The 24,442-nt window shown below is 39.8% G+C and overlaps 1 protein-coding gene across 10 annotated transcripts in view; it reads right to left on the bottom strand.

Moving 5' to 3' along the window:
• The window catches only part of mtrr (5-methyltetrahydrofolate-homocysteine methyltransferase reductase), a 57,282-nt gene that overhangs the window by 231 nt on the left and 32,609 nt on the right, over window positions 1–24,442 (bottom strand). For 3 of the 10 annotated variants that reach the window (XR_013305800.1, XR_013305806.1, XR_013305803.1), the window contains exons 15-20: window positions 2,536–2,696; window positions 756–2,352; window positions 573–691; window positions 392–510; window positions 211–329; window positions 30–148 (exon numbers count right to left, since the gene is read on the bottom strand). The gene's annotated coding sequence lies outside the window, so the exon portion shown is untranslated. The remainder of the gene's footprint in view (window positions 1–29; window positions 149–210; window positions 330–391; window positions 511–572; window positions 692–755; window positions 2,353–2,535; window positions 2,697–24,442) is intronic. The other 7 variants (XR_013305804.1, XR_013305809.1, XR_013305802.1 and 4 more) reach the window with 7 other exon arrangements.

Here is a 24,442-nt window from a genome sequence, read left to right as displayed (position 1 = left end):
TAAGTAAAACACCATTCGCAAGGTCTTACCTTTTATTTTGAAAAAGTTTGGAGATAGGTTCTGGCGTAACCCCCAGCACCAAGAAATGAGGGGGTGCATCAGCCTATCTGTACATAGGCAGGAAACCTTGTCCCCCATGGGTGGAACTCTGGAAAACAAAAAAGGGGTCAATACACAAAGTTAAGTGAAAAAACATTCGCAAGGTCTTACCTTTTATTTTGAAAAAGTTTGGAGATAGGTTCTGGCGTAACCCCCAGCACCAAGAAATGAGGGGGTGCATCAGCCTATCTGTACATAGGCAGGAAACCTTGTCCCCCATGGGTGGAACTCTGGAAAACAAAAAAGGGGTCAATACACAAAGTTAAGTGAAAAAACATTCACAAGGTCTTACCTTTTATTTTGAAAAAGTTTGGAGATAGGTTCTGGCGTAACCCCCAGCACTGAGAAATGAGGGGGTGCATCAGCCTATCTGTACATAGGCAGGAACCCTTGTCCCCCATGGGTGGAACTCTGGAAAACAAAAAAGGGGTCAATACACAAAGTTAAGTGAAAAAACATTCACAAGGTCTTACCTTTTATTTTGAAAAAGTTTGGAGATAGGTTCTGGCGTAACCCCCAGCACCGAGAAATGAGGGGGTGCATCAGCCTATCTGTACATAGGCAGGAAACCTTGTCCCCCATGGGTGGAATTCTGGAAAACAAAAAAGGGGGTCAAGGCACAAAGTTAAGTAAAAAACCAGTCGCAAGGAAAGTACCTTTTATTTTGAAAAATCTTCGAGCTGGGTGGTGCATCAGCCTCTGTACATAGGCAGGAAATCTTGTCCCCCTTGAGTGGAACTCTGGAAAACAAAAAGGGTTTATCCACAGCAATAATGCACTCGTAAACGAACAAATTTAAATTAACTTGGATAACTATATACAGACACTCAACGTTTAATGTAACTTCAAACAAAACTAAATTCTAAATTTGTTGTAATCTTTTTTACATTACGTAGTCCTACGGGTTGGCCCCGCCGAAGTCTTCAAAACGAACGCATCAAGAGTTGTTTGTTTTTGTCTACCCTTCAAAATATTTCGATAATGTCGCATACAAATGTCCTCACAATAGGATAACGCACGACCACTTGCCAACGAGAAATAGTCTTTCAAGAACGATCACGGGAGCGTCTTGCCTTAGAAAGAATAACAGGAAATACAATAGTTGAGCTTACCCATGTATTGATTGTGGGTAATGAAGTTTTATTCTGAGAAAGGTTGCCGTTGTGTGCACAAGTACACTTCATTACCCAGAAAGCCCTCCTTTTGCGTTTCCTGGTCGTATGAGAAACTCGTCTGAATTAATCGTTCCGTGCTCGTAGATATTGTTATACAAGAAAGTTTTCCAAAAAAGACCGGGCTTGGTCGCATCGCGAAATTTTGATTGCATGACGGGCGAATTATTCGATCGAAATTTCCCTCGTAAGACGAGAATTTTGTATGACGAGGTACCACTGTATTTAAAAATGACTCACTTTCTTTACATGGCCCTTAGCCTTGTGCTTTTCTTTCGCCAATAAATTGAATTGAGGAAGGGGGGGAAAAAAGGACCAGAGTTGGTGTCAATGGCTGTGGAATCTGAAGAGAAGCAAGGTACAAATTACATGAAAATAATAAATAAAATAAATCCTACTTCTGCCTTGAGTTTCAGTCAATCATTTCAAAATCCATTCATTCTTAAAAAATGACACCTGCACTATTGTTGAATAAATGTCTCACTTAGGTTTTGTCAAAACCACATTTAAAACTAAAAATGAAAAGGTCCAAGCCCTGAGGTCTTTAAGGGGGTAAAAATATATAATTTATTCAGTTGCACAGTTCCACTACATGGCAGATTTTTTTTGTAAGTTCAGAAAGATGTGAAAAGCCACATTGAAACTCACAAGTGGAAGCTACTCCTTCACTTGCCACTATAGTATCTTTTTAAAATTAAATCCCATTGGGATGACCCTACTTTACGGTTTTTCATTTATCACAGCCATGTCTTGTCTACATTAACCGCGATAATCGAGGGATTACTGTTTATTCCTTAAACATCCACTAATGGCATTTGTGTGGGTGACTTATCCACAGGTTTTTGCTATTAAAAAAACACCAAGTTAGTTAGTGTTTTCATTCAAAATTTGAAAGTATCACGATTAAAAAACGAGCCAATTGCCTTGAATACTGAACGCTGACGTTTAAATATTACACGGATAGAGAAAATCGGAACTATTTAAAAATGACTCACTTTGTTATGGCGTCGACAAGATGCCCCTTTCTGGTCGTTTTGGCCACATTCTTGATGTTTCCCTGCAGTCTGTGCTCATTGAGGGACTGAAACACACAATGGAATGATTTCTTTTTAAACAAAGAGCGATCGGTAACGCAATGTAGCCAATTTGTTTGCAAACATTTTGCTGTCTGCACACACATGGGGCTACATCACGTCGACGAATCATGCTCTTATCACTCTTAAGACGAGAACTGGGGCTTCGAAATCCCCAAATGACAACGTACCGAATGTGCTGCATCATCCTGTGAGAAGTTTGTCAGGCTTTCTTCGGCAAATCGTCACTTTTGAACTGCTCTGCAGTGCAGTGCACGCCCGTGTTGCCTCCCGGCTCATCAGCCATTTTGGGGTCTGACGTCGGCAATTTGAACTGTGACCTTGGCCACGCCTATTAAAAATAGACACACCAAAAATATAAATTGTTTTCATAATAACGTGCATTAGTTAGTGTGTGTGTGTGGGGGGAGGCTGTAAATGCTTTTTGGTTGGACTTTAATACTTAAAAAAAAAATGCATTGTTTTCTTAATAACATGCATTAGTCAGTGGGTGGGGCGGGGGCGGAGGCGGGGCTGTAAATACGTGTTGATTGGGCTTTCACACTTAAAAAAAATACCTTGTTTTCATCATAACGTGCATTAGTCAGTGGGGGGAGCTGTACATACTTTTTGGTTGATGAATCCCATTTGGGAAACATTTTCCCTTATAGTTGTTTCTATATATTTGTAGTCAAGACCTTCTAATAATGACAAAGTAAAGTGTGGCCAATTCATGGCGTAGAGCAGGGGTCGGGAACCTTTTTGACACAGAGAGCCATAAACAATTCCTATTTTCAAATTGTATTCCTTGAGAGCCATACTCAAAATTTAAGAGTAAAAATGTGTAAATGAGATGTGATTTTTTTGGGGGGTAATTTTACCACTTTTAAAGTACTATAAATGAATTCTTTTGACAACACTGTTACCCAGTTGCTAATCAATGAAAATATGCATGCAGAAAAGTCTAATGGAAAAAAAAAGATGATTGATGTTAGAGGAAGTGTGAGCGCCATAGTGCCGACGTGACGCTCCTATTGGTGCATTCGGGACTCGGGTCTGTCACCAGCAGTTTAAATACATATTTTACCTCACAGGTTAGCAAAGAGCCACATATGGCTCCCAAGCCATAGGTTCCCTACCCCTGGTGTAGAGGTTTACTCACCTGACTGCCATGTGGGAGGCTGCGGTTCGAATCCCAGTTGGGAAACATTTTCCATTAGTCATTTTTTATATATTTGTAGTCAAGACCTTCCAATAATGACAAACTGAAGTGTGGCCAATTTGTGGCGTAGAGGTTCACTCACCTGACTGCCAGGTGGGAGGCTGGGGTTCGAATCCCGCTCTCGTTTGACTGATCACTACACCATGTAGTTCAGTAAATGGGTAATCCTTTTTTCATTAAAATAAATACTTAGTCATTTTTTACAGCAAAACAATTTATTTCCGGTCAGCCGAAGGTGCAGCCTGGTGGTTTTCGCCAGTCAGCCTTCGGATGACTGGCAACACCGGGACGTGAACCCTCACCCCCCCATGGCAGGCAGGTGACTGACCCACAACACCATGAGGTGGCTTGCCGATACATGGTCATTTGGTGCTTTTATTTAAGGAAAGACTGAATGACTTAGTCTTTTTTAATGGCAAAATGGTTCATCGTCCACCGAGATTCGAACCCTGCCTGCCCACACGGCAGTCAGGTGAACGAACCTCTACACCATGAAGTGGCCACACTTTACTTTGTCATTATTGGAAAGTCTTGACTACACAAGGTTTATTTTATTTAAGGGAAAAATAATTCCCAACTGGGATTCGAACCACAACTGCCCACATGGCAGTCAGCTGAACAAACCTCTGCACCACGAAGTGGCCACAATTAACTTTGTCATTTTTGGAAAGTCTTGACTACACACGGTTGTTTTTATTTAAGGGAAAAATGATTACCAACTGGGATTTGAACCCTGTCTGACCACATGGCAGGCAGGTAACAGAACCACTACACCATGAAGTGGCCACACTTTACCTAGACATTATTGGAAAGTCTTGACTACACACGGTTGTTTTTATTTAAGGGGAAAAATGTTTCCCAACCGGGATCCGAACCACACCTGCCCACATGGCAGGCCAGTGAACAAACCTCTACACCATGAAGTGGCCACACCTTACCTTGTCCTTTTTGGAAACCCGAGTACACACGGTTGCTTCTATTTGAGGAAATATTACATGAAAAGGAGGATGGATTTTGGTGAGTAAAATATGGCTATATTCCTAAATAATATTTTAATTGTATGAGGTTATTATTGATGATTTTTTATGTGTCGCAGCTGTAGCTGCAGTAGAGGTTTTATAGCCATAAAATAGTTTTTGAGGGTTGGATTGATTCCAACAGCTGAAGGCGTCGCTAGGAAATTCACGGACCGCCACTGTCAAAATATAAGTCTTGCTATCGCCCAGCTCAACAAAGGCAATCGTCGTTGGATCGATATTTCGCCTAACCTGACATAAATTTCAGTTAAGTTGTGTGTTCACATGTGTGTAAATATGTTTAATGAACTGCTAAACTGTCTCATCCGCCTTTAACAACGCACAGGCCCATAAATCCCGTTGAAGAATGCCTTATTAATTTTTACGTCTTAAGATCTTGCATTTATTTTGAGACTTTCCTCTTGACTGCTAGCTATGTCATGTGTTTTGAATAATGAATAGATTCATTTTCAGGCCTCTCCAAACAGAAGGAAGGACTCAAAAGTGAAACATGAAGCGCTCAGTAGCTGAGTCAATTAGGAGGGTGTGCATACAGAGGAGCTCAAGTTGGCAAACAAAATGACTGAGTGAGACTTCCTTTCAGTTTATTAGTAGCATGAGAACTTGCATTGAATTCTCAAAATACCAACTACCAATCCAAAATCTGTTTTCTGCAGTAATTCAGAGCCATATGTCCAGGAAAAATTGCAACAGTTAAAGGGGCACTCCAGTCATTTTAATTATTCATTCATTCATCTTTCGTACCTTGCAGCCTCATAAGGTTTGCGGTAGTATATCCCAGCTGATTTCGGGCAAAAGGCAGACTATACCCTAGACTGGTCGCCAGTTAGTTATAGGGCACACAGAGAGACGAATGACCTTTCAGACTCGCAATCATACCAACACCAGCGAGAATCTTGCCCACGCCTGTTTTTGAAGATGAGTGCTGAAAACATGTGCTTAGGTTGCGAACAATTGAAGGCTGAAGCACTATAACACAGCTTCCGTGACTGAGAGAAAGAGGAATTCCCGATACAGAACACATCATGTTGGCTTCATTAATATTGGATTGCGACCCTTGACTCTACAAGCAAACATGGCGGTAAAAAAACTGTAGTTTAGCCCAAAAAACAACCAAACTCATTGGCCACACATCATTTGTCACTTGGTCAAATCATTCCAGGAAATTCTTGGATAGCTGAACAGAATACTTAAATGAGTCCTTTTAATAGGTTGTGGCTTAGCAAAGACCAATCTATTGAATTCCATAAAGTGATAGTGTGGCTTTTAAGCATTTTGTAATATCATCTGGTTGAATATCTTGTCAAATATTTTTACAACAGCTCACTCATCTAGGCAACTTCCAACACCATCTGTCAACTATATTCCATGATTATACATATCGAGACCCTTTAAAAAATGTTGGGGTCGAAGATGTCTGGAATTTTTCCAAATGGAATTTCTAAGGAACACTGCACTTTAATCCTCTCTAAAAAAGAATAGCATTTGTAACTCTAACATTGACAAAGGTTTTTTTGTGGCTCTGCCCAAAATCTCCCATCTGCCCTTGCTTTGTCCCGACTTCCAGGAGGGCTTATTCGGACTGATATATGCAGGTCGATAGGAAGTTGGCTCGACTCTGCAGGCTCACCAATGCCAAGTTGAAGAAGGATGAATGTCACTGTGAGCCCTAATGTCGCTTGAGAGATGCTACTGCTAATTTCACCCAGAGACATCTGGAATCCCAGGTGCTACTCTGACATTCCAGGTCTCTACTACAGGAAGCCAAAGAAAACATTGGCCAAAGTCTCACTGAAGCTTATCGCCCCCTCCGTAATGCTTTATGGGACTATTCATTGCACTCAAAGCGGCTATTTAGGTGGCAGCCAAAATGGCGGATATCGACACGTTCCAATTAGCTTCTGGGTCTCCGCCACGTTCCTTACAAGACATGATTCTTCTTATCAGGCCCAGCTGCCTTGGCTCGGCTCTCACGCCTCAGTCTCAGTGCACAGTGAGAACAGAAACACTCTGTCAAGGCGAGAGTCGCCCACAAAGACCAGTAAAGACTCATGAACGCCCTATCAGGGGTGGCATCCTCATTCAAAGTGCTGCGATGGTCCATGAAAAAGAGCTGAAATTGGATTTGAACAATTTAGTCATTAAAACATGGCCTAAAGGGAGTTCTTCTCCCAATTCCCAGATCAATCATCATGAGGAGAACTAGTGTTGTATGAAAGATCCGGCAGGAATCAAACATCTACAGAAAGCAGGAATATTGTTGTTTTAAAATATTTAGAACAGCATCACTCATTGTGTTTATATGTTGTGTTTTTGCACAGGTTACAGGAATTTGTTTCCTTGCCAGTTATAGACAGACAGCCCGTAACTGTGTTGCCCAGTGAGTGGAAAGTTCACTTTAGTTTTTTGGCTAAGTTGGCATATTGTGGACACTTGGCCAGCTCCCGAGCCTAGATTGCACAGAAGCCATGTGCATCGAGTGCCATTTAAGATTTCCAATATGAAGCATCATTACAGAATGGTTTTGGAGAGACAGTTACTCAAAATTTAAAGATCAAAACAATGAAAAATTGACTGAAATCGTCATATCAGGCTGCAAACAGAATTCTTGTAATATTTGCTCACATCTAGTGGCATGTATAGAGAGGAAGAAGAAGCGATTGTCTGATGAGCAAATAATCAAATGGACAGAGGACAACTAAAATTAAACAAATCCTTCTTAGATGTATTCATTTTCACATTTAAACACCATCATCCATCTATTTTTTACCCTAATTTGTACTTATCCAATAATGCAAATGAACTCAATTTCGAACAGGCAATCTCCAAACTGTTTCAAAATGTTTCATTTAAAATTTGGAGCATGCAATTTCCAAAACATTGAGTTAGTAAATAAAACTTTTTTGATGTTTCCTTGCTTCTGCATTTAGCTCGTTTCTGTTCCAAAATGGCCATTGCTCAATGCAAGATCCACGGAGACACGGTACTCGGCCGTTTGGTCGCCGGACTTTTGGTCGCCCGGAAGGTTATTGATAATAACCATTTAAAATTGTTGCTCAAATTCCCTAAATACAAACTGCGAATTACTATTTAGTCATACTTAATGCCCTATTAATTATTAGGCTAAAGAAAAGCTCCAAATTTCCCGTACTTTTATTGTGTTTTGTTGGAGAACTTGTTAAGACCCTGACTGACGTAGCTTCTTAAAGGGACAACGCATGTACATACAAACTCTTATACACTCACACGTCCGCTCAGTGAAACTGCTCAGGGCCATTGATGGCTTTTATTGATGCGTAGACCGTGTTGTTTTACCTTGTTTTGTCGCTGGACTTTTGGTCGCCGGTTGTTTGGGTCCGGGCGACCAAACGTCCGGCGACCAAAAGTTCGGCGACCAAACGTCCGGTCACGCGGAGACAGATTAGGTTTTTATTTAGATGGATGAACTTAACTGGCAGAGTCCTGACATTAACTTTTTGATATGAATTAGAGCAGAAACTGAGAGCAAGGCCTTGGCCTCATCCAAAATTACTGGTTAACCTCACAAATTGCTTCTGAGAGAATATTCTTTAACATACAAATACTACTACACCTTTTACAAACCCTTCCCAGAATAGTTGAAGCTGTTATAGCTACAAAACATAGGCAAATGTCATTTTAAAACATTAGGAATTGAATGTCACTTAGGTTTAGAAATGAGTTAAATACTTTTGACAATATAGATGATCTGCTTGGATCATTTAGCCAATCAACTAAATACAGTGACATTCAATTTGGTTGATTGTGTAGTGTGCTGGTCTTCGGAGGATATTGCCACTGACAAGCCCCGCTTGGCCCCGTCAGCAAGACCCTGTCTTTTATTGCTTTTAGCAAAAGTCTCAACGTCTATTTGATGGAATATCACGTCACTTGAAAGAGGGGTTCATGTTCCCCCCTGGATTAATTGTAATTGCTCCAATGATCCTCTGATTTTCTCCCTGTAGCACCACCAGTAGGTCACATTTTCAATTTCACCTGTGAAATATCAACATCTACAAGACTGATTGCTGCGGTATTAAATGTTTGTCCCTAGATGATCCCGGATAATCAGTGAGGCAGTTGAACAGTCACCACTGGTATGTAAATTTGAAATAACATTTACATCTTTGAGTGGAGAAAAATTGCTATCATCTATTATTTTCTTTAGAAATTCCCTTTATGGGCGGCCCGGCGGCCGAGTGGCTATAAAACCTCACAGTTATGGGGTCGAGGGTTCTATCTCAGATGGGTCAGTGTGGGGTTTGCACGTTCTCCCTGGGCTTGCATGGGTTTTCTCCGGGTAGTCCGGTTTTCTCCCACATCACAAAAACATGCTTGGTAGGTTAGTTGAACACTCTAAATTGCCCCTAGGCGCGAGTGTGAGCGTGAATGGTTGTCCGTCTCCTTGTGCCGTGCGATTGGCTGAATTTAGAGTGTCCCTGCCAGGTGCCTGATATCATCTGGGATAGGCTCCAGCACCCCTTGCCACCCATGTGGGGATTACCGGTTCAGAAAATGAATGAATAGTAAAAAGGAGAACATGCTAAATAGGCATCTGTTAATATAAGTTATAGATATATATTTATAGCCTATAAAACTGGGACTTTATTATTAGTTGCAGGCCCAGCCAATCTATGAAAAAGATGTGATTTTTAGTCCGTAAAATATGGTAAATAATGGAACTTGAATTTGTAAATGCAAATGTAAATGCCTAACACCATTACTTTCTTCATTTTTTTTCTTTTCTCAAAAATGAAATGTCAGTCAACTGAATGTCCATTTTTCCATCTGTATGTCTTAAAAAGGTTGACAAAGATAATCAAATTAATGAGAAATAATTTTTAAAAATCATAGTATGATTTTACTTTAACATATGCAACAAGATTAATAAGTGCGTAACAATAAAAAATAGCGCATTGATCAAGTGGGTAATTATAAAAGAGTCATATAGTTAAAGAATACAACATAAACCATGAGTGTTAATGCAAACTGATTAGTTATTTATAGTTTCTAATTGTTTACCCTCCTGATTTAAAACCTTCAAATTTAACTATAGTCTCTGGGTTGTCAAATTTATCAAATCTGATACCTAGAAATTTCACATATCAATGGAAAGAACATGGTTTTGATAAATATTTCCTGTCTGAGTGAATCCGTATTGGTTCTGTCTCATTTGCGTTAGAATAGGGGTCAATATGAATGTTTCTGCTCATATGCTAGATGACAAATGAGCTTTTCAAAAGTGACCGCATGCGTATAAGTGGCAGAATGCTACAAAACAAAAAATGGCTTTCTTGTTACTTTAGTATCTTTTCCTGTTTTACACTCGAGCTTTTTTGTCTCAGTGGCATGCAACGACATGCATTTGAATTTCTCTTCTGGGTGTAATTTGTGATTGATGGAAGTGCTCTCGCTGGTGAGCACACACGGGACTTGAGTTTGTAAGAAAATTGATTATCTTTAACTACAAAGCAATGCAAAATTAAATAGTGGAATGACTGAATATTCCAAGAAAGCAATCAATGGATTGTCTGGGCCAAAATTTTGCTGTGTTTTGTCTTTAGAGAAAAAAGCCACCAAAGTCTCTAAAACTATCAACTGATTTTACAATTCATCACCCAAACACCAAACGACATTTTGTATTAGTGCAACTCACGCGTGCATTTCACATTACCCAAGACATGAAAAGAACGTAAAAACAACTGAGAAAACAATTAGATACATGGGTAGAATGAGATTATTGGCTGTTAAGGGGAGCATGAATAACGGGAGCATGTGGAGCCAGACAATGAACAGAGAGGGAATACATAAACAAGCAACAGAGAAACAAAACCCCAGATAACTTGATGAAAAAAGTAATGCAAAGTAAATTAGAATGGTCAATATATATACTATATATCAGTGGTGTGCCGTCAAGGCCTTCTCTGCTGTCCTAAGAAATATCTGAATCACAGACTGATGTTAATTATATTTTGTCCATGAATACTTATCAAATAATTCCAAATTGTCTGTTAGCTTCCTTTCATTGCTTTTCCCCCTGGTTGCACTGCTTCCAGATATGTGTTTTCATATTGAAGCATTTAACCAATCACATTTCAGCCATTATTTGTTGCCAGGGTCAGAAATCTGCCTCAAAGCCTTCACAATCAGTTCTGCGGGCTCTGCTGCATTAAACAAGACTGTTGCTTTTAACCAATCAGATTTTGAGTTGGCAACCCCACAATACCTTTTCGCAGCCATTGGCATTTTTCTGGCTGGGATACGTCATTGCTTTCACCAACTATGATTGGCTAGTAGGCGGGCCAAAGCCATAGTGAGACAGCCAGAGATCGCGAACTCCACCCACAATGGCCGACAGAGGCAAAAACAAATGGATTTGGTCCCAGATTTGCTCACAAAGCTATTTTCCAGACTGACTTTTCCAGAAAAAAATGGACATCATTAAGAAAGGGCGGTCAACTCCGAAGCTAGCAAGCCTGTTACAGCCGGGAAAATGGTGTGTGCGCCACTTTCAGTGCGCTAACTTAGCTGCACAAGCAAATATATTGTTGTGTTGATTTAAAGCCATTTTCAAGACGGACTATCAGTTCTGCAGGTTCTGCTGCATTAAACAAGCGTCGATAAGACGGTTGCTTTAACCAATTAGAATTCGATTTGGTGACACCAAGGCCTTCTCGCAGGCGTAGGGATACGTCTTCGCTTTCACCAACTATGATTGGCTAGTGATAGAGTGGACTATCCAGAGCTACCAAACTGTCTGGAGCGAGCTGCACAAGCAAATATATTGTTGTGTTGATTTAATAGCGGTTTTCTCAACCCGCAATGGCTGAAGGAGGTGAAGAAAGGGATTTGTTTACAGATTTACTGTCAAAGCCATTTTCAAGACGGACTTTTCAAGAAAAAAAAAAGCTGGACATCATTAGGAAAGGTCGGACAACTCCAAAGCAAGCAAGCCTGTCACAACCGGGAACAAACATTTTCAGCACTAAATCAAATAAAAACGTATGCCAGAAAGACGACAGGACGCTACATTACGTTATGGCTAGCTCTTTATGTTTAAGAATAAATCATTCAATTGAATGTTTCAGTTCCTCGACGAGCACAGACTGCGGGGAAACATCAAGAATGTGGCCAAAACGGCCAAAGAGGAGCAGTTTGTCGACGCCATAACAAGCTGTTTGTCAGCCAAGTGAGTCGTTTTTTTTAAATACAATAGTTTCTATCTTCTCTCTACGTTTAATAATTAAATGTCAGCGTCCAGGGCTTTGCTCAATTAGCTTGTTTTTCATTATGATACATTCAAATTTTGAATGAAAACACACTAACTGGTTAGGTGTTCATTTGAATGGTCATGATGAATCGATGTATTGACCTCCGTGGCAGAGGCTCCACCGAACCCAGATAAGAGCCACTGATATTTATAACTCTACCCTGGGCTTGGACCTTTTCATTTTTAGTTTTAAATGTGGTTTTGACAAAACTCAAGTGAGACAGTCATTCAACGATAGCCCAGGGGTCATTTTTGACTCAAGTTTAAACATATGGTAAAATAACCATTTTTCCTCAATGTAAGAAGATTTCTTATTTTCATGTCATGTGTACTAAACCTACTCATTTTGCATCTTCTTTTCAAGGTTCACCCAAGTTTAACAAATCAACACTAAAGAAAGGGTGACACGGTGAACGAAAGTCTTCGACATCAACATCCCCTCACTGGTATTTGTCGTTATAGAGCAGGCGTCTCCAACTCTGGTTCTCGAGGGCCCCTGTCCAGTATGTTTTCCATATCACCTACCACATCTGAATCAGATGATCAACTCATCAGCAAGCTGGCAAGAAGCTTGATCACGATCATTTGATTTTGGTATGTTGGAAGACATGGAAAATAGACTGGATAGGGGGGGGGGGGCTCCAGGGCTGGAGTTGGAGATCCCTGTTATAAAGACCCTTATTTTTGAGTGTCTCTGCCTCTGCAGTGGACAAAAAGAAAAAGCAAACCAAGCCACTGAGCTTCAAAGTCATCAGAGGGGTATGTCTCATATTTCACTTTTTTTTTCTTCCTGTGGCTTTAATGTTGCTTGCCTTTTACAGTGGGATGAAGGCCTGCTGACCGAGTAAAGGAGAGGTGGCACTTGTGGCTAGAAGGGCCTTCCTGGTAAGTATCTTTTTGATGTTGATAGAAATAACCTAACTTAGCTTTTTTTTGTCTTTTTTTTAAATGTTGGACTTTGTGTATGGGATCCTTTAATTTTTTTCTTCTTCCAGAATTCCAAGATGCCGGAGAGACTTTGTGGAGTAGCACCACCAATTTTGTTATACGCAGCTGTGTATGATGACAATAAAGGCTTTTTGATTTGAAGTGTGTGTTTTTTAATGGAGCACCTTTATTTCATTTTTAAATTATAAGCTATACGGTGCTGTTTTTTTGACTGTTGAGGGTATTTTTGAGGGTTGAAAAGTGGTACAAACACATGGAAGTAATCACTTCTGTTTTGAATGGAATTACCGTAATGCTTGGAATAAGCGGGCTGACTATTTTGAGCGTCCGCTCATTTGTCCACGATAAGGCGAAAGTCTGCTGGCTTGACCGCAGTGTGCAATTTAGCGTGTCTAATCAGCTTACCATGCATGTCTTTGGAACCGGAGCACTCGGAGAAAACCCACGCAAGCCTCGGGAGAACATGCAAATGTCCACACATTTGGATTTTAACCCAGGTCCCCCGTTGTGAGACCACCGCGCTAACCACTCATCCACCGAGCCGGTTGTTATTGATGCTTTTTTAATGTCGCAGCTGTATGTGCAGTAAATGTTTTATAGCCATAAAATAGTTATAGAGATAATAAATAACTAATAAATGGTCAATTGGCTGTAAACATCATCACAGCATGCATATTCCCAAGTCTTATTCTACTCAAAGGTTACAAACGTGAGCATGAATGTTAATCACAAATTACTCAAGTTGGATAAATGCTGACAAAACAGGTGATGATTTCCTGATAAAAGAGTTGACTCTCTCAAATGAAGAAACAAAATCATCAATTCTTACCTAGCAAGACTCCCTCTCGGCAGTTTGATTTGTTATTAATGATGACGTTTTTCATTTCTGCAAGGGGATGAGATAAATTAGGAGCAAGAGTGAGTGATGAAGGTAATTAGAATGGAAGTTGTCTTATTATAACCTCTGCACTTCCACTTTCTGCAGTCCTTTAGGGACTTTGGACTTTGACTTTGGTGAATGGACGGCAACGAATGAAAGATTAATAACATCCATCCTTAGTTTGTGATGAAGCTCTATGATCATTAGTGAAGCTTCCCACTTAGCTGGAATGGCACCCTAAAGGAGACGACAGAAGTAATTTATTCATATGTCAAAATGTGTCAAGAAAGAAAACTGATATAAAACCATGACATTGAAACGCAAGCAAGGACAATTAGCTCAAATTGCAACTGTTGTAAAATAAATCTAAAATCAGTAAATTACAAAATTCTTCTGTATTCTATTCTTGTATAAGAAACAATATTATCAAAAATTCTGATCGTATTAATCATATTTGAATCTATACAGCACTGATGAAAAGTGTTTATTTACGGAACTAGCAATAATTTAGTAAGGCATGCAATGTCAAGACATCAATTAGCATAGTGACACATCACCCTATCTATCACACTCCTATCCGACCTATCATCCCCACTCCTATCATTCTGGTTAGTACATGTATCCCCTTCCCACACAGTGTCACCCTTACTTAGTACGCAGTCATATCAACTTTACAACACTACTTACATTAGGTAGCATAAATAGTGTTTTTTTATTTGACTATTCCCTCTCCTTTCTTTCTCTCTAGCCCCTTAAACCCGTTTCCTTTTCTGTCCAGATTAAATTTGGAGAAATTGTAAATTAAAATTGGCACATGTGCATGTTGCACATTAAAACTGCTTCAGACACTCAGATGTACCATTTCTTTGTCCAAGCAGCTAGACAAAGGCAATTAAAAATTAAAACAAAAATAAAGAACACTTATTTCCATTATTAGTTATAGGAGGGGCGGCCCGGTGGGGCGAGTGGTTAGCGCGTCGGCCTCACAGCTCTGGGGTCCTGGGTTCAAATCCAGGTCACATCCTACCTGTTTGGAGTTTGCATGTTCTCCCCGGGCCTGCGTGGGTTTTCTTTGGGTACTCCGGTTTCCTCCCACATTCTAAATTACCCCTAGATATGGGTGTGAGTGTGCATGGTGGTCCATCTCCTTGTGCCCTGCGATCGGCTGGCCACCAATTCAGGGTGTCCCCCGCCTCTGGCCCGGAGTCAGCTGGGATAGGCTCCAGCACCCCTTGCGACCCTAGTGAGGATAAAGAGGTTCAGAAAATGAGATGAGTTATAGGAGGGATGGATGAAAGGATTAGAAAACTTAAATGATTTAGTTTCAAGTAAAATGAGTAATCTATTATTTATCACAGTATTTGTAACAATGTCTAATTGTTCTAATTACTATTAAGGCTTTACAGACACAGAATTGTTGTCTTTCACCAATAGACTAATGCTGTGTCTGGTGAGTGCATTCAGTGTGTGTCCACTACACACCTTTGCAGCTTCGCACGATTTGCAAGGCACTGGAATTTGATCCCTCTCGGAACAAATTGAGATGCCCCACACCTACGGTGCTCAGCAGTCCAGCGGCTCAGTCCGGCTGCATTGTGCTGACTGGAGTTGTAGTGCACACCTACACAATGGTACTTTGTTGCCACGTGCTGCAAGGAGGAATGGAGTCCTAATGTGTTTCCTGTATGCGAGGGTGCATCAAAGGTACGAGATGAAGGTTTGCGCAAGCATGTTTATTTGTGAACAAGGGAACATTTGTTTCATGGAAATGTTTTTTGGAAAGTCTGAGTCTGTGAGTGCCAGCACAGTGCACAGGAGAATATTGCGTGGGTTTTAGACCCTTAAACAACTCTGGGGAGCTAGCCAGGGGCTTTAGGTTCATCAGATTGATGTTGCAAATCCCCTTGACATACACACAAATGCATACTTACAAATACCCACAAAAACACACACACACGAAAAGCTTGTTTTCAGCCTCTTTGCTCCCTTTTCTCCTTCCCCCTGCCCTCAATTTTCACCTTGTTTTATGAGATTGACTTGGCTTTGTTTTGGGTTACGAGGCCCAAGGCAAAAGAATACAATGAACAGCGGCTGCCGTTAACCAGTGATGATGATGATGGTTACCTCAGTTTTAGTGGTATACCATGGCATTGCGCCTCTGATTTGCAGTAATGTGAATTACCGGTTTATTTTAGTCACTTTCATTTATTTGTGATTGCGTTTTTTGCTTGTTTGTTTATTTCCTATAGTCTTTCTCGGATTTCATATTGAGCATATTTATATTTATAGCTGTATTATGTAATCTAACATTTGCTTTCCACTCTTTTGCCTACTTTTTATGGGATTTGTATCAATCTGTCCTCATTTTGCCACATTCTGTTTTAGTGCAGTAAAAGCAGAAATCCAGACAAAAGGGAAAACAGTGTGTGTCTATGTGTGAGAGAGACAATAAAATAGTGAAAGGTTTCCTTCCACGTCGCAGGAAAGAGAGATTGTGGCCTGCAAAATGAAAATGCCAAACAAATGAGGACGGATCAGGAGCCTGAGAGTTAGCCACCCGAAGCAACCGTTACAAAGACAGATAGGAGGACCTTCATGAATACACACTCAAGGACATGGTCAAATATACACAACAAACATTAGTAAAACACTGCCTTTTCAGAAATAAAGATATTGAATAGATAGAGATGGTCATTCATTAGAAAGAGCCATAATGGCAAATGTAGAGGACTTTTGACTGCACCACTACAGTGCACAAAGCGCTTTACAGAACTTTACATTTATCCATTGATGTAAACATTCACGTGTTTTGCACTAAGAAACGTTGACAAGAGCCAATCATTTGGAGCTGGGATTCGAAAAATTTAGAATTTATAGGTAATATATACAGTGGTACCTCGAGATATGAGCTTAATTTGTTCCGGGACTGAGCTCGTATGTCGATTTACTCGTAACTCAAATGAACGTTTCCCATAGAAACTAAAACAAATTAATTTGTTCCAACCCTCTGAAAAAACACCAAAAACAGGATATTGGATTGTAAAAACATTATTTGTTCTAATTTGCAATCTATTAACAAAATAACTAGTGGTTTAATAGTACTAAAATGTGTTTAATAATACTAAAATTAGACGGATTTCGCAGAGGGGAGAGAGACGGACAGATGGGGGGGGGGGGCTTTTTGCACGGCAACGCGCTCATAACATAACATAAACATATTTAAATGAACTTGGATTACGATGTAGACACTCAAAAATAAGTTTAATCTAACTTTACACTAAACTTAATTCTAATTTTGTTTTAAATTTTGATACCTTCCTTCTCCCGGGTTGGCTCTATTTGCTCCGCCTCCACCCTGACTTTCAGATGCAACCTATCGAGGGTTGTTTGCTTTGGTATTCCCTTCAAAATATTTCCAAAATGATGCCCACAAATGTCCTCGCAATAGGATAACGCACGACCACTTGCCAACGAGAAGTAGTATACACGCCATTCGCACGGACTAACGGGAAAAAAACACTGAAAAAAATGCAGCACTCTGCCCAGTGCTCGTAGAGACATTACACGAGGGAGTTGCGACCAGAGACATTACACGAGGGAGTTGCGGGGAGAGAGACAGTGCCAATGATATTCTTATGAGCAGCCGCTCACGTCCGCTGAATGCTCGTATATCAAAATTTGTCTCGTATCTCAAGATAAATATTTGCCCGAAATTTTATACTCGTATCTCAAATTGCTCGTACGTCGAGATACCACTGTATATATTTAGGAAATATAAAGATCTACTGTAAATCTGCAAAATATCTGCCATTTTACTAATCTATTCAAAGACAACAGTTAGAGAGCAACTAAATCATCCATCATTCATTTATCTTCCAAGCCGTTTATCCTCACGAGGGTCGAGGAGTGCTGAATCCCAGCTAACTACCAGCCCTTAATCAGTTGGCAGGCAATAGCATGGCACAAGGAAGCGAACAACCATTGATGCACACCTCTTATACCTAAGGACAATTTGTAGTGTCCAATCAGCTTACCGTGCATTTTTGGTGTTATGGGAGGAAACCGGAATCCCCGGAAAAAAAATCATGACGGCACGGATAGCATATGCAAACTCCACACAGGAAACCCGGAGGCCAGAATGGACCCTTGATCTCAAAATTGTGAGGCAAATTATATGAATTTCCATTTCAGGGTTTCTGAATATTCCATTGGTTAGCGCGTTGGCCTCACGGTGGGGGTCCTGGGTTCAAATCCAGGTCGGTCCACCTGTGTGGAGTTTGCATGTTCTCCCCGGGCCACTTCTTACAAGCTAATGCTACAATCAAGCCCTGCTGAGGCAAAAGGACCCAAAAGCGGTATCATATTTGATCACATATTGAGCAAGTTTAATGGCTACTACACACAAGGAGTGATCAGAGTTGTGAATTATAGTCTAAATATTACTGCCAAAACAACAAGCTCTTTTGTTTTGGATGCATGCATGTGTTCGAGTACTGTCCAGTTATGTTCATAATGCCCAAATGTTTAACTCACACCGCTGTCATTCTGTTTTCAGGAGGCTGGCCTCTTATTTTAAATTAATTTTTCATCAAGCTGGGGGCAGCAAACATGATGTGATTTGGATCCTCGCACAGTGTCACTCTCGTCACTTGCACGTGCGAATATCATTTGGACCGAGGCCAAAAGGACACCAACCATCTTTGTTTTTAGAGGTCAGCCTTTGAGGTGTTAATGCCTACTGTGACACACCAACCAACTGCTACCTCGCAAAGTAAAGTGACATTTAGCTGTGTATAAGGTCATACAGTCCTCTATAAAAATGATCTATTATCCACAAACAAGGGCAAAAATGTGAATAGTTGTTTGTATTATTCAGTATGTACCCCGGAATTAACTGAGGCATAATGTCAGCAACATTTATGAGCTAACCAATGTAATCTGCATAGTGTCGAAAGCACACTGATATAATGATATAAAAATAAATAATGTAATTCATATGGTGTGGCTATTGCCATTCCAACATCCCATCAGGTGCATAGTTATTTTCCTCGCAGTGGGACAAAAAGACACAACATCCCAAGGCCACAACTTCTGCAGCAATAAAGGACAACAAGCAGCTGCAAGCGCCGGGAGAGCACTTAACATCAATCCATTAAGAGGTTGAGACGCAGCACGGGCAAAGAAATGTGAACAGCACACACAGACAGGTGGAGCACAAGAAGCAAATTAAGGCAAAATGAAAGCACAACACAGGAGGGCTGAAGCAATGAAGAATGCATGCCCTTGAGCCCAACACAGCAGTGGGATTTAATTAGGCAAAGAAGAGTAGTAAAGATCTGGCTAGTGTGTGCTTTTTTTAACACAGTGGTACCTCGACATAAGAGCAATTTGAGATACAAGTAAACTTTTTAGGAAATATGTATCTTGAGATACGAGACAAATTTTGATATATGAGCAGACGTGAGAGGCTGCTCATAAGAACATCATGGGCACTGTCTCTCTCCCCGCAACTCCCTCGTGTAATGTCTCCCTGGTCGCAACTCCCTCTTTGTAATGTCTCTGCGAGCACTGGGCGGAGTGTTGCATTTTTTCAGTGTTTTTTTTCCTGTTAGTCAGTGCGAGTGGCGTATATACTACTTCTCGTTGGCAAGTGGTCGTGCGTTATCCTATTGTGAGGACATTTGTGTGCATCATTTTGGGAATTTTTTGAAGGGAATACAAAAGCAAACAACCCTCGATAGGTTGCATTTGAAAGTCAGGGTGGAGGCAAATAGAGCCAACCCAGCTGGGAGAACTAAGGTATCAAAATTTAAAACAAAATTAGAATTAAGTTTAGTGTAAAATTAGATTACATTTATTTTTGAGTGTGCCTGCATCGTAATCCAAGTTCATTTAAATTTATGTTATGAGCGCGTTGGCGTGCAAAAAGTCCCCCCCTCTTCCCCCCTCTCTCTGGCCGTCTCTCTCCCTTCCGCGAAATCCGTCTAAGTTTAACAATATTAAACACATTTTAGTAGTATTAAACCACAAGATATTTGCTACTTCATTAATAGATGGTAAATTACAACAACAATTAAAAAAAAAATCCAATCCAATATCCTGTTTTTGGTGTTTTTTTCAGAGGATTAGAATGAATTAATTTGTTTTTAGTTCATTTCTATGGGAAACGTTCGTTTGAGTTAGGAGAAAATCGACATACGAGCTCAGTACCGGAACGCATTAAGCCCGTATCTCGAGGTACCACTGTAAGTCACGTTACATGACCTTAAGGTCACATTTTTCACTTTGTAAAGCTCATTTTAGATCCGTACAAAGACAAATTAGGGACAGTAATCAATGCTAAACTAAAAAATATTGTCATAGAGATAAGGTGGGCCATAAAATGACAAAAGCTTACAGCTATACAGTTAAATACTTGAGCTTTTAGTCTAAATTTTCCAAACCTTGTAAAAGTGTCATCCAATTGGCAAGCTACTATATTCCCATAAGAGTGGTGTACGATTTTATCAGCTTAGGTGATAAAAGTGCAATACTGCTCTTTGAAAATGGCATAATTGGGATGTGTATCATCGAGATGAAGAATGTATTAAATGTTGATATATTCAGATTAAAGCTTTCTTTTCCTACTAGAAATAAGATTTTCTTCTTTCAGTTTGACACTGGTGATAGATCATCTCCAACCCATCAGCTCAAGCCTTATCTCGTCACAATATAAGCCCCATCAACACAAGCAAAAAAAATTGAATACATCTGAGCTCCATAAACATGGTAATTAAAAAAGAAAAATATCAATACTTGGATTCCAGGATCCTAAATACAGTATAGTTAATTCACTAATCTGTGGGGTTTTATATTCATGGTTTAAACATAATTCATAACTATGAATAAAACATTTTCTTATATCAAAATCACTGTTATTCATGTTAATAGCTACTGCATGCAATATTTTTGCTTTTGAACATAGTAGCACTAAGATTTACACTGTAAAACAAAATGTAATATGTCTACAATAAATAAAAATAATTAATACGGCTTTGCAGTTTTCTTTCATCTTCAAATGGGTTTGTGGAATCTTATTAATATTTACAGTAAAGATTTTACCCCAAATGTTCCTGTTTCATGTCATGTTTTGCTTTAATGGCCACTATCAAAGATGCCCTGATTCATTTGAGTATTCATGTGCATCAAAGTGCTTGGATTTTTTTTTTTTAGGTGGGCATCACAGTGAAAAAAATAAAAAGTAAAATAAAAGGCTCATTGGATAAGCCGATGCTTGGGTATAATAATTTAAGATAGGGATACTGATATTACGTAGCTTACCCAATATAACCAAAACAGGACAAAAGGCAATGAGATATTTGTGTTAGAATGTTGTTTAAAATGGATGACAGCAACATAGAGTATATTGCTAATTTTACAATTTGACAGTTAAAACTGTTCATGGTTTTAATTTGATTTTAACAGCACAAAACATGGTAATAAAATGTTATTTAACCCAATGACCAACTTAAAAGTATAAGTGGAAAAAAACAGGAGTGGGAGTAATTTTTGGCGGAGTAGAATGGGTTATTTTGGATGAGTGGAATGAGATGGAATTTACTTTTTAACTCAGGCACGGGAAAGGGAGAAATCTGAGTGAAAATCCACTCCCAATGTATGCTGTAATTCGTAGCAGATATATGGAACAATCAATTTGGTGTTACAGGTAACAGGAAACTAACAACAATCAAAAGACATTTTCTAACAACAAATCAACAAGAATGGATCCAAAATCAACAGAAAGAAATTTACAGGCATATCCTGACCAGCCTGAAAATATTCCCACGCAATTTCTCCTGAGATGGCACATTTTCAAGTTTTGCATGATTCAAATTGAATCTCACTCTACATCACTCACTCTTGTCATGTACAATAAGAAGACAGAAACATGTCCTTCCCAGCTTTGCCCTCTGCTCCAAAATAAACTGCTTTTATTCTAATTTAGCATGTCAATGTATGCCGGTTCAGCATGTGCGCAGATGCCCATAACAAGGCTTAAATAGCACTTCATGTCGAGCTTGCATGTTTTGTCCCCGCCGGAGACAACGAGTGATTAAGGGACTTAGTAGAGCTTAGCCACTATTCTACACATTGATCCTGACACAGTGCTCTTAAAAGACATCATTTTATACCACCTGAGCCTGTTTGCATTGACATTCCCAAGCATATGGCTGCAGCTGAAAACAAATGGCAGGCTTCTTTCTATTTCCGCTGCCATTAACACGTATCTGTCGATATTTCAGCAAATGAGAGCTCTTTCGCATCCTAAGCTGCGACTTTCAGATCGTTCAACAACTGTATGAACCCGTTGCACTGTTAGAGTACAAATGCTTGAGACCTTGTGTGCAGAGTGCATTTAGGCCACATCAATGAATTTAATAGCATGTCAGGTAGCGGCGACCTTGACTTGCGTTTTTTACTGGAATGCATCAATGGGATTGCATAAGTCACGTGTAGCGTTACTGAATCTCCACATGAACCAGTCTCCAAGGATTGTGAGCACATTACAACTCCCAGCCAAAGATTGATTTAGCACTTGGGTTCATGTGTTGCGTGTGCGGTCGTTTGGCCGCCGGTCTTTTGGTCGCCGGTCTTTTGGTCGCCGGACTTTTGGTCGCCGGTCTTTTGGTCGCCGGTCTTTTGGTCGCCCGGACCCAAACAACGGACCGGTGACCAAAAGACCGGCTACAAAACAAGGTAAAACAACACAGTCTACGCATCAATAAAAGCCAAAAATGGCCCTGAGCAGTTTCACTGAGCGGACGTGTGTGTATAAGAGTTTTTATGTACACGAGTTGTCTCCTTAGGAAGGGACGTCCGTCAGGGTCTTAACAAGTTCTCAAACAAAACACAATAAAAGTACGGGAAATTTGGAGCTTTTCTTTAGCCTAATAATTAATAGGGCATTAAGTATGACTAAATAATAATTTGCCGTTTGTATTTAGGGAATTTGAGCAACGATTTACATGGTAATTATCAATAACCTTCCGGGCGACCAAAAGACCGGCGACCAAAAGACCGGCGACCAAACGACCGAGTACCCATGTGTTGAACTACTGTACATCAGTGCTTCACCTGCTCAACACCTGTAAGAAGAACGAAGATAACAATGAGAAACTATGCATTTTTTGGGATAAACTGTTCTTGAACAAGTAAGTTAAATGGTTGAATTCAGAACATTGCACTCATGAAGAAGATTTGTATTAAAAACACCTCTTCTTATGGTGAGTCCCAATCATCATCATTCCAAAGGTAAGTATTTAACCTATTTTGTTGTTGCCTCACAGTTATAATGGCATGGAAGTTAAGAAAGTTAAAACGTTACCACCAGTGCCTGGTGAATTTACATTCTTATTCAGACGGAATGTTTTCAATTTTTTTAAAAAGCCAACTTATCACAACACACATTTTTATAATTTTTGAGGTTCTTTTGAACTAGAAAAGCACAGTCATTAATTCACACCAGCTGCACACTGTGTTCCTATTTGCAGTTCCAGTCCTGCAATGAATACTGCTGAATTGTGAAGTACAATGAATATTTATAATAATGGCATATGCCCTCTCATTTACCTATTTGGAAATGAGAGGATTTGGGTTTCCTATCTGTTAAAGCCTTCTTAATATATAAAGAGTAGCTTCTCATTCCCTTTCAATCACATTTGTGACATAGGGCAATGAGATTCCTCCTGAAAGTAAATGCACTGTTCAACCACCTGAAACCGACAGAAATTACTCCCTTCACAATGAAACAAAGTATGAGATCGTTTCAGGAAAAAATGGTTGAATTCAGAACATTGCACGTTTAAATATTCAAAGACCAAGAAAACTATTTAATAGCATTTAAATGTGGAGTGAAATTTTTAGTGTACATATACAGATTAATTTCAAACCTACATTGAAAAGTTTTCACTCAGTCAGGCTGTAGTTTTTCCACGTTTTTTCCATCCACAATTACATGTGTCTAGATCAGGGGTGGGCAAACTATTCCACAAAGGGCCGCAGTGGGTGCAGGTTTTCATTCCAACGCATAAAGATGACACCTTTTCACCAATCTGGCGTCCTATGAGTGCAATCAGTGGATTGCAGCCAGGTGCTTCTTATTTTCTGCGGAAATCTCATTGGTTAAAGTCTCTGTGCAGGATCAGTTGGAACGAAAACCTGCACCCACAATGGCCTTCAAGGACCGGTTTACCCACCCCTGGTCTAGTTGGTAGTTGTGTGAGAACTGCGGAATGAATTAGAGATTTTACGTATAAAGTACACCTCTACTTACGAAATTTTCAAGTTACGAAAAAGTCTTGGAATCAATTAATTTCCTAAGTAGAGGTACAACTGTATTTTGGTTTACTATTTGGTTAGACCTCAAAGCCAAGATACAGAAATAACTCGCAGTACAATCACAGCAGTAATTTAATGAATACAAATTATGTTGTAAAGATGTATACATAATACACATTACTACAAAGCATGGCTACACAAGGTAGATAAATATGATATATCAATACGTTTCTGTAGCCTTTTTCTTTAAGTACTAAAACTTAGCAGAGAAAAGCCAATGAAGGGGGTGTTGTTGTCACCAGGTTGATTAGGCTTCTGAGCTCACCACTACATGCAGTACTTTGTGTACTGAAAGACCACGGGGTATCAAGAAGGCTTGTGCTGTTCATTGACATGAAGTGCACCT

The sequence above is a fragment of the Stigmatopora argus genome, chromosome 17 (genome assembly GCF_051989625.1).
Source record: "Stigmatopora argus isolate UIUO_Sarg chromosome 17, RoL_Sarg_1.0, whole genome shotgun sequence".
NCBI lineage: Eukaryota > Metazoa > Chordata > Actinopteri > Syngnathiformes > Syngnathidae > Stigmatopora > Stigmatopora argus.
Note: the sequence above shows the minus strand (reverse complement) of the source record. Positions and strands in the feature narration are given on the sequence as shown.